At 44.0% G+C, this 15,362-nt stretch overlaps 1 long non-coding RNA gene across 1 annotated transcript in view; it reads right to left on the bottom strand.

Annotated features, from left to right (window-relative positions):
- Nucleotides 1-8,090: 8,090 nt before the first annotated feature.
- LOC142470208 (uncharacterized) overlaps nt 8,091-15,362 on the bottom strand; it is a 46,157-nt gene continuing 38,885 nt past the window's right edge. The window contains exon 2 of the long non-coding RNA XR_012789221.1: nt 8,091-10,415. This is a non-coding gene — a long non-coding RNA (uncharacterized LOC142470208). The remainder of the gene's footprint in view (nt 10,416-15,362) is intronic.

Here is a 15,362-nt window from a genome sequence, read left to right as displayed (position 1 = left end):
CTTTGGTCCCTGGGCCAAGCATAAACAATTATGCAATTTAGTCTTTGATGACCAGGCTATGTAAATTCCAGCAGGATGTTCTTCCTGCTTATTACCATAACAGCATAGAACCAAAATTCCATATATACTGTAAATACCTTCATAACTTCATAACTTCAGTTCAGTAGTACTTACTGGCATGAACGACATATTAATACATTCCGTCACGCCTGGCGCTCCCAAAGACACCAAATATTACAGTGTAATATTAAACTTAAGGGAGATATTAATATCCGGCTCTTAGTAGCTGTTAGATATCAAGTGTTTAGACTCATCAGGTGGGGCCTGGTCTCACGAATACACATATGTAACCCTTAGCATGTTCAGCCAAGGACATCTCATAATATTCTTATATTTAATAAGGTCACTCATTCTGATTTTCTCCTTGGGTAGCCCCACCCCTGGCAGGATACCTGGGTTTGTAAGTGTGAGTTTCAACGCTCACAACCCACTCAGTTCCTGGGTCCCGCATAAACAATTAGGTAATTAGCCTTTGATCACCAGCTCATAGGTGTCAAAACATTTGGTTCTGGTATGCATAACATTTGTTCCTTAATGCATTACAAAGGCATGCAGAACACAATAGAATCCGGACTGTACATTTTAAAACTGCATCAGAAAGGCACTTTATCAAAAATATGTTTCCCTTATGACAAAGTTATATTTTTAATAGGTGTGTTCTTATGGGATTACCCTGAGGCGGCACACCAACAATCAGGGTGCTGGCTCACTCTGTTCCTAAATTAGCAGTCTTAATGGAACGGCTCCTGTTATTCAGCACTGCATATAATATTAACCCCTTAAGCCCCTGTGTGTGTTGCAGACACTGGTCCAGAACCAATACATTCTTTTACAGGGGGATAAGTATTTAGACGGCTGAAAAATGGAGCATGAAAAGGCGGGAAAAAGGGAACAACGGGCTATAGTCACTATTTTAACATTAACCCTTTCCCTCCCGCAGCAACCCTAGTGTATGTGTGAGTGCAAACACCAGGATAACACAATACAGTTACACAGGGGAATATACATCTTCATGTTATAACAAGGGTTAAATCACATTTCTGGACCTCAGCCCAGTTAACCCCTTGTCTCCCTGGTGAGGTTAGAGGGTGGCCAATTGGGGTGTAACCCCTTTAATCCCGGGCCAAATCCTCACGAACGTCACAATGACATGGAAGGGAGAGAGTGTATATGTTGAGATGAATATGGGGTGATGAGGATGACACATGGGGGACGTGGGTGACATGGAAGGTAAAGTGAGATATATATAAGCAATACGATACTGTTTGGAAACGAAATCAGCAGGCAGCACTCCAGAATTGAACAAACAAGTGTATTGAAAAAATAAACAAATAAACACAAAACCAACGTTTCGGTCCACGAATGGGACCTTTGTCAAGGTGGTGCCATTCGTGGACCGAAACGTTGGTTTTGTGTTTATTTGTTTATTTTTTCAATACACTTGTTTGTTCAATTCTGGAGTGCTGCCTGCTGATTTTGTTTCCAAACGGTATCGTATTGCTTATTCTTCATTATAGGATCTGCACCCACACCAGTGACTATTACTATGGAGTGCTTTTTGTTCTTTTTCTATGACATATATATATATATAGTAAGTTATATAGAAAAAGAAACAGGTGGCATGAGGAAGGTCTCTCTCTTTGGTGCACATGGACACATTGTATGATGACCTCATCAAGCGCATCTTACAAAATGGTGTTTATCGAAGAAGATAACCACGTTATAAAGTGCCTGAGACCAAGCAAGAGTTATGGTCCAAAAATACCATAAAATGTCTCCTGATAAAGGACGATCGCTGGGAGGATGGAAAAAGTGATTTCGTATCGTGTGGGAGCAGCTGGATCAGCACGTTATCGATTGTGCTATCAGAGAGCGGCGTTCTCGTTTTCGGACGTTTGAGCAGAAGGAGGACATTTTGAACACACACTTTGAATTCAAACTTTATAGTAATTTTAGTGTTTCAGATTAGATTACAGCAGTTTAACACCTTTACGAGCTACGGAGGAAATACGCCTATTTTAGGGTAATGAACATGAACCTCCCGCAGTGTACCTGGTACCTGCTGACATAATACAGTGACATCAATTTAATTACCATCAGTGAATTCTCTACATTGTGCTTCTTATATCGTGTTAATCTACATAACAGACCTACTAGTGTGCTAATTTTCATGGGGATTGAGTGAGAAATATATATGAATACGATAAAAAACAAAAGGGGTCCTATCTCTCAGAATAGAAAATGCTGAAAAGAAATACCCTTGAAATGTTGTTGTATTTCTAATTTGTCTATCCCTGTGAAAACCAATAAAAAGTTTGAAACAAACAAAAAAAAAAATTAGGCAAACAAGGAAATAAAACCCAAATGATTTCTTTAGTAAAAAAAAAAAGTGGACCCTTTTTTCTGAACACAGTATACATTATATATGTAATATATATGTTATTATAATATATATACACACATATAGAGTATATATTGTACTGCATCTAATCACTGGTGATTAGTTACCAATCTATATGAATATATAGGCCAAACTGAGAAAGAAGTACCATGGATGTAGATATATATTAGACTGTTTTATGTAAACTTTCATGTAGAGCAATATTCCCACTAGCATGCGTTCCTTGCTATTCCACTAATGAAGGATCGTGATAATAATAACTTAGTATAAAACAGCTAGCGGTCAAGTATATGAAGGAACTGTGTGAAAGTATTCTGCAGGGTGGGGATGCGTATTCTGCAGGCTGGGGGTGCGTATTCTGCAGGGTGGGGATGCGTATTCTGCAGGGTGGGGGTGCGTATTCTGCAGGGTGGGGGTGCGTATTCTGCAGGGTGGGGATGCGTGTTCTGCAGGGTGGGGATGCGTGTTCTGCAGGATGGGGATGCGTATTCTGCAGGGCGGGGATGCGTATTCTGCAGGGCGGGGATGCGTGTTCTGCAGGGTGGGGATGCGTATTCTGCAGGGTGGGGATGCGTGTTCTGCAGGGTGGGGATGCGTGTTCTGCAGGGTGGGGATGCGTGTTCTGCAGGGTGGGGGTGCGTATTCTGCAGGCTGGGGGTGCGTATTCTGCAGGATGGGGATGCGTATTCTGCAGGATGGGGATGCGTATTCTGCAGGGCGGGGATGCGTATTCTGCAGGACGGGGATGCGTATTCTGCAGGGTGGGGATGCGTATTCTGCAGGGTGGGGTGCTTATTCTGCAGGGTGGGGATGCGTGTTCTGCAGGGTGGGGATGCGTGTTCTGCAGGGTGGGGATGCGTGTTCTGCAGGGTGGGGATGCGTGTTCTGCAGGGTGGGGATGCGTGTTCTGCAGGGTGGGGATGCGTGTTCTGCAGGGTGAGGATGCGTATTCTGCAGGGTGGGGATGCGTGTTCTGCAGGTTGGGGATGCGTATTCTGCAGGGCGGGAATGCGTATTCAGCAGGGCGGGGGTGCGTATTCCGCAGGGTGGGGATGCGTATTCTGCAGGGCGGGGGTGCGTATTCCGCAGGGCAGGGGTGCGTATTCCGCAGGGCGGGGATGCGTATTCCGCAGGGCGGGGATGCGTATTCCGCAGGGCAGGGATGCGTATTCCGCAGGGCGGGGATGGTTATTGTGCAGGGTGGGGATGCGTATTTTGCATGGTGGGGATGCGTATTTTGCATGGTGGGGATGCGTATTCTGCATGGTGGGGATGCGTATTCCGCAGGGTGGGGATGCATACTGTGCAGGGCGGGGATGCGTATTCTGCAGGGTGGGGATGCGTATTCCGCAGGGTGGGGATGCGTAATGTGCAGGGCGGGGATGCGTATTCTGCAGGGTGGAGATGCGTATTCCGCAGGGTGGGGATGCGTATTGTGCAGGGTGGGGATGCATATTTTGCAGGGTGGGGGTGCGTATTCTGCATGGTGGGGATGCGTATTCCGCAGGGTGGGGATGCGTATTGTGCAGGGTGGGGATGCGTATTCTGCATGGTGGGGATGCGTATTCTGCATGGTGGGGATGCGTATTCTGCATGGTGGGGATGGCAGTAAATCTCTGGTCCCTTTTCTCTAGATGTTTTATCAAACTACAGAATTGCTAATGTTATTCTTTCAGATACGAGTAAACCTGCCACATCCCTCCACTATAGTCTGGCTTCTCATATATTAATATTGTGTAGCGCGGGGAGGGGGGATAGGGCAACTCCAGGCTACGAACAGGTCAGGTTTTCTGGATTTCCTTGCTTCAACACAGGTGGTTCAATCAGTGGTTCAGTCTTCGAGCCACCTATGCTGAAGCAAGGATATCCTGAAAACCTGACCTGTTGGTAGCCCTTGAGGACCAGAGTTTGCTCCCCCTGGTGTAGCGAGTGTCCTGTTTTCTCACCAGTGCCATAGTGTGCACCGTTACTGCGGGGTTGGCCGGAATGGTAACTGTGCATTACTTACTGCCCCCGGAGTGGTAACTGTGCATTACTTACTGCCCCCGGAGTGGCCGCACAGTAAGCAACGTGCCACGGCGCTAGGAATAGTAAAAGCCACGTCTGCCTGTGAAGGGGTCCGTTCTTTCCGAATGGGACCACTCACTGAGAGATTACCCACTGCCGGTCAGTGTCATGGTCAGTATTCCGTGGTATTCCCCGACAGCGTGGACATTTTTCTGGATACATCTGTACAAGCGCCCGCCGCTTTTCCGTGGCGCTAGCTCTTTGCTTCTTAGTTGTGGATCAGACAATAAGCGTATTTCCTGAAAGAATTGGGAAAAGCAGCAGACCCCAACTCACAGGGGGCATGATAAAATAATATAGGGTTACATTGTCACGGGAGTCAGACCAGTGATTACTTGGGCCGGTAAAGAGGTTAATTAGACCTTTTAGTCTAACAAATGTAGTACATTGCAGACTTTATTATGACCTTAGGAGCACATCCAATCACAATCTACTCCTATTCCACCCGTGCATCCCCTATTCCTCGTTAAAGGGCCCGAAGACACAAACCTGCCCTTTTGTCACCTGTCAATATTGCTCTTTAAATGCATTTTGTGTTGTTGCTGTTCTAAGACGCTGAGGATTAACCTTTTGAGTGCCAGATGGGTTGTGGTGCCTGAGTGTACGTGGCCCCTCCGGCACAGTGATATGACCGTGGCCAGCATTTTGGAGGAAACGGGAGAGGGAGCCTCTTCCTCCATTGCCTCCCTGGTTTGATCGTGCCCTGTGCTCCACGGGAACGCAGGACATGACAACCCTAAAAACAGCATGATGTAGTCACTATGCCACGTGGCTCGTCAGTGCCTGTCCCCCTGTAGTAGTGTAGTGACTCAGTCCTGGGGCCTGTAGAGGGAGAAAGGGGGTGGCCCGGGATTAAAGGGGTTACACCCCATTTGGCCATCCCCTCACCTCACCCGGGAGTCAAAGGGTTAACTGGGCTAAGACCCAGAACAGTGATTTAACCCCTGTAATGACATGTACATGTGTATTCCCCTGTTCCCCTGTTCCATTGTAATGTCTGGTTTACTCAGTGTCTGCATCACACACACACTAGAATCCATCCGGGAGCACAAGGGTTAATAGTCCTTTAATGATTATAGCTCCTTGTGAAGTTTTTCCGCCTTTTCAGGCACCATTTTGCAGGTCCCCATTGGCTGCCATTAGGGCTCCATGCATTCTAATGGAGAATCTTGTTGTTTTAGTCCTGTTTCCTGTAAAGACCAGCAGGTGGCGTCCGAGAGGGAGAGCGGCGGTTCCCCATTGAAAGTCAATGGGCCCATCGACTTCAATGGAGGTTCCTCGAGGTAACTTTCGAAGAACAAGTTGGCTGTCGTCCAGACCACAAACCGCAAAGCGGATACATTTTCAATAGGAGAGCTTTGATCACTTACAAGTCAAGGTCAACGTCAAGTGGCGTGGGAATAAACAGTTCTATGGCCCCTAGGAATAAAATTATTTTTGCCCCTAGTTCCTGGGCGTCCCCCCACTCGACCACAACCGGGTCCCCAAATCCTGGACCCTCGATAAGGGTCAAACCGAGAAGAACGGATCGCGCCATAGGCTTTGCCGGCGGCGGCAGAAACGGCTCAGAAAAATGACTAAGTGTGAAATGCTGTATTTTGGTACTCCATATCTCTGGTTCCGGAGGGCCCAGCGGATCGAGGTTTGGGGTGTCTGTAGTCACTGCTCCGGCATCACTGCAGAACCATCCTTGACCCTCCTGGACCAACCCGACGGAGTATGGACCCCCTTGAAGGTTCGGGACTTTTCCCATAGACTTCAATGGCGGAGAAACCCCATTGACCTCAATGGCGGCAATTTACCATTGAAAGTCTATGGCGGAGAAGCCCGTTATTTTCAATGGGGATTTAGTTAAAAGCTGAGATTTCATTTTCAGCTGAGTTTTTTGTATTAAATTGAAAAATGATTTAATGTGCATTTGTGTAACTCCGGTTCCATAGGTCGTAGCAAGTCGCTTTTTGGATCATATGGTGTCCCAGTTCCGGCCATGAGAACTGGGAAGTCTGGTTCTGCTAGACCCAATAGAACCTGATATTTTAATATGTTTATGTTTTATGTTTGATACTGTGTCCCAAGGTATGGACAAAGACTCAGAGAAATTCCTTTGTCTACCAGGATAGCAGATGGCCCAGAGGCACCCCAATGTCTAGGATTTAAGTATTGCTCAAAGGGTCTTGTCACCCTCCCTGATGATTTAAGGGCGGAGGAGGCTCAAACCAGAGCAGTCTCCAAGTGTCCCAGTTATCACCTTCCAACAAAGGTTATCTTGCTAGAGATCCAGATGGGTATACAGGCTGGCATTCCATTTGCCTATGGGGGGCTACAGAAATGAGACCCCAGAGTTCTACTGCGCATGTGCCAGCTAGCAGGGGGGCCTGTCCTAAAATGTGTTCCCCCATCCTAGATTGGCTGGAGATAATTGAAAACCAATCACAGGTACTTAAGGTTAAGGATAGAGGGACAAAAGGTTTATAAACTGCTGTCCACCCATATATCCTGGGGGTTAGTCTTCATTTGCTGGTATGGTTACCTGATATCACCTGAATGATTACCTGATTGCTGAAGAGAAATGCTACATCTAACTTCTCATTCCCCAACCCCTACGTAAGTGTACTTCTTGTCTGTTACTGTATTATTCATGTGTTCACCTATCCTAAGGAATAAAATCAAATTATTATATCTAAGACTCGTTTCAGTTCAGACCCAGTGATAAATATATATCAGCTGTTATATATATTTATGTGACCTTATACAGCCTGCCATAATCTCACCGTGACAGGGCCCACAAAAGGTTAAACTGTTATAGTTTTTAGTGGGCGTTTCCACGTCACAGTGCCCAATTGGCACTATCACAGTTTAATGAAGAACCCCCGAAATCTTTAATACAATGTTGAGTGCTTTTGTAACCCAAACCGGTCATTCTCTTTCAAGTCTCTGGTAACCAGCCACCTGGTAAATTACCTAAGGTTAATAATGTGTCAATTATTTATAGCGTACAACGGGTATTTGAGTGCAGCATATTAATAATATTGCCCTGCGGCGTAAGTGGAGGGTGTTGTTATTATCGTTCATAGAGCGTCATGATATCTACTTATTTTCACCTCATATAAGTTAATATGCAGATCGCTACATTCAGCGTCATGGCTTCTAATAAACACAGTTAGTTTTATACTTAAGTAAACCTTTTGTAAAATAGGGTAAAACCCATTTGTACAGTCTATTTCCACATTCTCTTATTAAAGTAAGATACAAACATATGCCAATTACTTCCAGCTGCAGTTACATACAAATAGCCCAGTTGGAGTTTTTACAAATGAACCCCATAATCCCTTTTTTTAGACGGCAGGAGTTTAGTTACCATCAGATAACTCCCTCATTGGAAAAAGGAGTATTCTTTTTTTTTTTATTACAGTATTAGAATGTTATCCTGCATAGGGGCTTAACGTCGGAATATCCTACAGTCTTATAGACGACCAATATTGTAGTCATAATACAGTATATACTTTCAGACGTGAAAGAAGAATACATATAACAATGGTTATTTTAAGTTCTGAAGGCCACATCAATTAATTAAGTTTATTGGGTAACATAACGCTTTGTATACCTGACAAAGATTTGATTTTCACTTTCTAGGAACATGAATGGGTTATGTATAAAAGTTGTATGGCTCCAAAACTTGGACATAAACCAGCAGCAGATTTATAAAAAAAGAAATAGAAAACGTGCCTAATCTCCGAGTCTATTCATGACTATGGTCAGCATGGGGTTAAGCTCTTTCCTTCAGCTGGTAGGATTGGAACCAAATTCTCCCTGCAGGTAGGATCCCCCCCTAAGACCCCATCTACTACAGTACCTTCCATTAGGCCTTGCCCCCGCTGCCTGCTACAGCGTCAGCTGTGGCGGACGCTGTGCGCACGAGAGTCCTCCCCGCAATGGCGCCGGGCCCGCTGCGAGGGGGGGCCGCAGCGCTCGCGCGAGAGCTACTCCTGCTCTCAATAGAATTGAGAGCAGGAACTCGCGTCGAGCGGCTAGGCACGCCCCCTGGCGGTTCAGCCAATGAGGGCGAACCTGCCGGGTGACGTCATGGCCGCGCCCCCGTCACTCCTCCGCCACGCCCCCCCCCCAGTCTCTGCTCCTGCAGTGAGCTGCAGACCGGGGAATCGCCGGAACGCGCAGCCAAAAGCGCGGGCGCGCATTAGAGCGCCGTGACCGGGGCCTTAGCCTTAGTCTTCTGGATTTCCCACAGCTGAACTAGGGAGGTTAATGTAGGAGAAAGATAAAAGAAACGTGGGAAGGCATTATAAATGGTGACCACTGCCATGAATGGACTCAAGGAGTATTAGCAATTTTCCTTTTTTTCTGGTGGCCCATAATGCCAGGTTGTCACTTTAAAGACACACCAAAACTATCAAGGGAGAGAGTTAATAAATCACGTCTTGTATCAGTTCACCCTTTTATTTCCCAATTGCTTGAAGGACAGCGGCTTGCAGAAAGTTTGCATTAGCAAGGTCAAGTTTATCGAACATTATGAATTTGGTAGTTAATGACCACACTGCTGCCTTGCCCACCTTGAAAAGATGTCGCCCATGACCATTGCTATTGGGAAATGTGCCTTCAACGGCTCTTGCACCTTATTTCCTTGTTTTTCGAACACCGTTTTAATGCATATTGTTATCTATCTTGATACCGTCTCTTTTGAGACAGCTTGACCTCTTCTTGATCCTTCTGGTAATACGAGGAGTTCATCTGAATTTGTGCACTTTTAAAGAAAAATGGCATTACTCGTCTTTTTGCTGGATTTGGGAATAAGGATGGAAGCATAATATACTTAAGTCCTTGATTGATTGGCCATACTGCCAGATATCCTGATAATCTGTCATTGACTGATAGCACTCCTCTCATTTCATGTTGGTCATTTTCCTCTGTACGGTTAATCGTTTGTCCTTAGCCAACAAAGAAGGCTACTCTGTCCCATTCTCCATTCTGCATGTTGGGACAAGAATCTGCCATGGCCATAGACTTTCCTATCGTAGGCAACCTGTCTGTGAGCTTTTGCCAAAGGATCTTCTTGTTTTGTGCTCTTGAGGCAAGAACGTGACCTTCCCTCGAGTTACCGCTGCAATGATTGTTTCCAACTACTTCCCAAGTAACAGATTCCCTTTGGGTGCTACTTATCACAACTGAAAACGTCATAGAGCTGGCAGATAAGCAAACACAATCAAATGATGCCTCCACTAAATAATTAGTCATACACTTAATTTCAAATAGGGCACTTAAGAGGGATGTTCTAGATTCCCTTTTCAAGGGGCTCCTCAAACATTCGCAATCCAGATTCCCATAGCTCTTTAGACTGAGGTTATCACCAGTGCTGGCTTTCATGATGCTCCTGCTGCGGAAATGATTTTCTGAGGACATTCTCTATTCTTCTTTTCATTGGACCTTTAAAAGGTAATTACATCCAGGCAAAGTTATTCTTCTTGCGATTTTAGTGATGGCTGCATCTACATTGGCCGAATTTCCCACATTCTGACATCTTCATCAACAAACGAGTACATCCTTGTAATTTTCCTCAGATAAAATAAGGTTTCCTAATCCTTTCTCCTGGTCTTTTATCTCCAAAACTTCCCTCATCGCTTTTAGTAAAGGTTCCACTATATCAACATTCAAGCCGGATCTATCTTCTTGTTCCTTTGGATCCGATGATCCTATATATTCGAAGACAGAGCAAAAATTGTATGGAACCTCTAACTCTGTTGATGAGTCTCTTCTCTCATTAAGATTTCTCTGGGATCTTGATCACTTGTGGTACCATTTTGCTTGCCTGACGTACTGCCGATTCGATGGTCTGGGACACTGTCAATTTCATCCACAAGACGAAACTTACCATCTAGAAATTTAGAAAATGAGAAATATAAATGTATGTATATACTGTATAATAATAATACGTGATATACTGTATTTATACAATCATGCAGCACACATATAATCAAATATTATATATTCTAAAAAGTGCACAGGAAAGATGGACAAAACAATATGTAACATACATCCTGTAGTGTACTGACTGCAAAAGTTGCCCGAAACTTTTTTTGCCTATATTGTAAACTAAAAATATAAGAAATTAGGTAGCATACATGTAGTCAAACTAATATTATTCATACTAGTGACAAAGGGGAAAATATATGTTGCTACTCTGTTAACACTGTTATGCAGCGTGAGTGTTGCTACTCTGTTAACACTGTTATGCAACGTGAGTGTTGCTACTCTGTTAACACTGTTATGCAACGTGAGTGTTGCTACTCTGTTAACACTGTTATGCAACGTGAGTGTTGCTACTCTGTTAACACTGTTATGCAACCTGAGTGTAACACTGTTAGAACCCACAGTTTCGATTCATCTGCACCATGTTATACAGGTGCAGGTGATCACACACTGTATACCATTAATTAAAGATGTGAAATTAGCGTGAGCTCAGCAGTCAATAGTTATAAAATAAAGGCATGTGAATTCTGCAGCAGGAAAATTAGATGTTTGTTAGAACAAGTAATCCATTTAAAAATAGGACGCTATCTGCAGCTTGTAGAATATCAAACATCTTATTGTCTATCCATTGTGACTGGTTCACGTGTGTACTTTTTGTGAATAGAAATACCACTTGTGAGCACATTCACTTCTCACACAGGTCTGCAACCCTGTACTTCCCCATTATCTCTTGGCACACAATGCTTCCACTGCAGCCAGGGATTCTGGGAAATGACATGCAAATGAGCACTCACAGTGTCACCTTTTTGCTTCAAATCCATTTTAACCTGGACCTTTAGTGGGAAACTGTTAACAGTAAAATAATTTTCACAATACAGTATGTAGTTGCAGCTAACGGGTTACTAACCAGTATTAATATTTCTACTACACAATATAATATGGAATTATACCCACACTACATCCTTTATTAAAAAAACAAAGATATTGAATTGAAGATAGGAGATTAGCGCACAATAGCAGAAAAAGTGCATGTAACAAAGCGTATTCTATTAAATTAAATCAACTGCAGGGGGCCGAGCATACTGCTTTTAAGGGACTCCCCACTTATTGCTCGGGCTTCTGACCAGGTAGAAATGCTGCAGTGCTGGAGCAGTTAGTATCCCTGGATAACTATGTATATATAGTAGATCAGCGGTGGGAAATTCCAGTTTTCAGGATATCCCTGCTCAAAGCGGATTTCCTATTTTGCTCGGGCAGCAACATTTTGGGGCAGAAACTTTCCCTCACCCCCTCACCCCACATACAGAGGCCCCGCTCTCTTCCCCGCTGATTGCCGGAGGAGAGCGTGGGGCCATTGTGGCATCAGATGATGTCACACCATCATGTTGCCGTGTGACGCCGCCACAACGCTGAAGGAGGCGACGGCACCCTGCTAAGTGCCTATGGGCGGCGGATTTGTAAATCCGCCACTGTCCCTGCTTCAGCACAGGTGGCTCAATCAGTGCTGAAGCAGGGATATCTGGAAAACCTTACCTGTTGGGGCCTTGAGGACTGGAGTTCGCCACCTCTGTATAGATATACAAAAAATATAATAATATTCAGTCAGCTGGAAAATGTTGTTTAAATTATACTAAAGAAGAAATGTGTTGCAAAAACTAGACATAATAGAAAAAAAATAATCTAACGGTTATATAATCTGAGGATTATTTAATACAGACATTCACCAATCTTGCCTTGAATCACAGCAAAACCTGTGCTGGGTGCAGGTAGTTAACTTTCCTTCACATGTCACATCTCATTGCGTTTCCTCTGTTTGTTTTCCATCACATCCTATGACGAGCCGTTCAAATAACAATGCAAACGGGTGAAGAACATGTAGGAACTGGCAGGCCTGTCCCCTCGGGGGGAACGTCCCGAGTTCGTGCTATCCACAAATCAGCAGGTACTGTGAATGTGAACATTATCACAAGTGCTAAGATCAGACCCAAGCCATTTAAAGACAGCCCTATGAAACCCAAACCAATGCATTAATACCACAGGTGTCTCTGTATCAATGCAACACCGGGGCAATTAGGGGCAGAACAACTCTACCAGACATGGGGGCTGGGACTAGGGTTGTGGGGGGTGTTGCAGCCCCCCCCCCCCTCTCCCAGAGTTTATTTATTTTTACATTATGGTAATGTATGTCACGGATTTCAAATGTGCAGCCCCCCCCCCCCCCCAAATAGTTCCTGCACTACTGGTACCAGATAGTAACCCCCTAAACCAGGGGTTTTCAACTCTTGTCCTCAAGAACCCCCCCCCCCCCCCTCCCAAACAGGTCAGGTTTTCAGGATATGGAAACATAACACAATGCCCTTGACAATAGCTCAGGGGTAGCTAACTCCAGTTCTCAAGGACCGTCACAATCATGCCAGGTTTTAGAGATATCCAGGGGCTCAATCAGAGGCTCAGTCGAAGAAGCAGGGGCTGATTGAGCCAACTGTGCTGAAGCAGGGACTGATTAAGCCACTTGTGTTTAACCTGGGATATCGTGAAAACCTGACTTGTTGGGGGCGGGGGGAGGGGGACGGACGGGGGGGGGGTGTCTTGAGGACTGGAGCTGAGAACCCTGCCCTATGCTACATTTTCATTAGCAATACTATCACTATTTGATTAGTGACACCAAGAGCAGGCCACACGCCTGGACGTACATATAAAAAACGTTTTATTGGGGTGCTTCTCAATCTTGCTCTTACATTTCCTTCATATAATTGACATTACAGCCTCTTCTGGAAGTAAATTTCAGAAAGTAATTGTTGCTCGTGTGAAAATCCCATTCCCGGCCACCAGCCTGATTGATCTTTACCAGCAGGTAAGGTTTATGTCTCCGTGTTCATGGAGTAGAAGAGATCGATCGCGGCAGAATATTGGGCAGTGTCAGAATCCATAAAAATTGGTGCAGACCAACAATAAAAATAGAATATAAAAAGGCGGAAAAAACAATAGCAATGAATTGAAACCATTTGAAAACCAGCCCATATTAACTCTACAACTGCTGAGGACTATGTAGGAGAGGTAAAGGCTCATAACATAATGAGAACTCCTTTCATGAGTTTCACATTGTTTACTTTCAGCTCTGTTTCCCTTATTTAATGTCACGCCAAAGCAAAATGGTCCAGACGTGGCTTTGTTTCACTGACAAGTCCATTGGAAGAAAAGTAGCCGCAGGAAATTGGTGCTTTTAAAGGGGACGGTCTCATGTAACAGGATAAAATATATTTATAAATATATATATATCAGTTTAAACTGCGTCCTTAGGAACTGTTGAACTTAAAGCGACAAAACATGTGAGCAGCCGTAGCTCAGCAAGTCCATCTTCAAGGTTCCAAGCCATGCCCCCTGTCCCATTGTTTTTAAGAAAAAAGTGCCATCATTCAGCTCCATCCCACAGGGAAGGAGCCCTTTAATATTACCATGTTTTAATGTGTGTAAGGAATTCTTTCCATGGCTCGCTCAGAAGAGCTAAACATTAAATGGAGCACGGTGTTAAAGTTCTTGAGTTGAATACCTAGGCTTTGCGGTGTGAGACCTATAATGGTCACCAACATTCTATGGTGCCTATAACATATGTTATAAAGCCATCTCCCCACTGGCCTCAGAGATTTAACACCAATTCAAATGAATAGAGCTTAGGGGACTTATTCTATATCTGCCAAAGTGCTGGATCATGGACTTCATTGAGGCATTCCGTCCATTGACTTGCCGGCCACTACAGCTGATATAGAATAAGCTGCTATACATACAAGTGGTAGAGAGATTCACAGTCAATATAATGTTTGTATGATTTTATTTATATAGCGCAAATCATGTACGCAGAGCTATAAATCATTACAATAGGAGGTAAATAATGTACATTACAAACAATGGGAATAAGTGTAACAGGTTAATGATAACAGAAAGCTAAAGGAGACCTTGTCCCAAAGAGCTTACAATCTAAGTGTTATGTTGGGAAGCTTACAGATACATTAGGAGTAACCGTGCATAATTAGAAGTGCAGACAGGCGGGGTCGAGTGCACCTGGAGTTCGTAACAGAGGTTTAGAACGTTTAAGGAGATGGATTTTTAGCTGGTCTTTGAATGTAGAAAGTGAAGGCGCTTGAGGAATATTGAGTGGAAAAGCGTTCCATAGGCAGGGGGAGAGATTAGTGAGAGAGGGAGGAGCGTTCCATAGGCAGGGGGAGAGATTAGTGAGAGAAGTTTAAGATGGGAGAGGGCTGTAGCGGTTAAAGGTGTAAAGATGAAACATCCTCGGGTAGAACGTAAGAGACAAATAGGTTTGTGTAAGAGATGTGTGCAGAGGTACACAATGGAGACCGTTTAAGGTGAAACTAAAATGAGGCTTTATTGCGGCTATTCCTTTAACACAGCAAAAACACTAAAAATAAACAAAATAAAGGCCTACTCCACTTTGGAGAATATCTACACCTTTACTCCATCCCTTTCTAACTGGGTGGGTAGCTAAGCTAGTTACCACCGCCAAACATATATATATATATATATATATATATATATATATATATATATATATATATATATATATATATATATATATATATATATACAGTGCTTGACAAATCACCCAAAAATCTACTCGCCGAACCAAAAAATCTACTCGCCACCTAGTCCCGCCCCTAGTCCCGCCCCCAACCCCGCCCCCGCTTTTAAAAAAAATACATAAATAAAATAAATTGAATAAATTCCCGAATAAGAACATTCGTTTTTGACATAAGTTTATTTATTGTATTACATTATACTACAATTAGTCCTTGTTACGTGTGTGTGTGTATGTGTGTGTGTGTGTGTATGTGTG

The sequence above is a fragment of the Ascaphus truei genome, chromosome 19 (genome assembly GCF_040206685.1).
Source record: "Ascaphus truei isolate aAscTru1 chromosome 19, aAscTru1.hap1, whole genome shotgun sequence".
NCBI lineage: Eukaryota > Metazoa > Chordata > Amphibia > Anura > Ascaphidae > Ascaphus > Ascaphus truei.
This window is presented reverse-complemented; position numbering and strand designations above follow the sequence as displayed.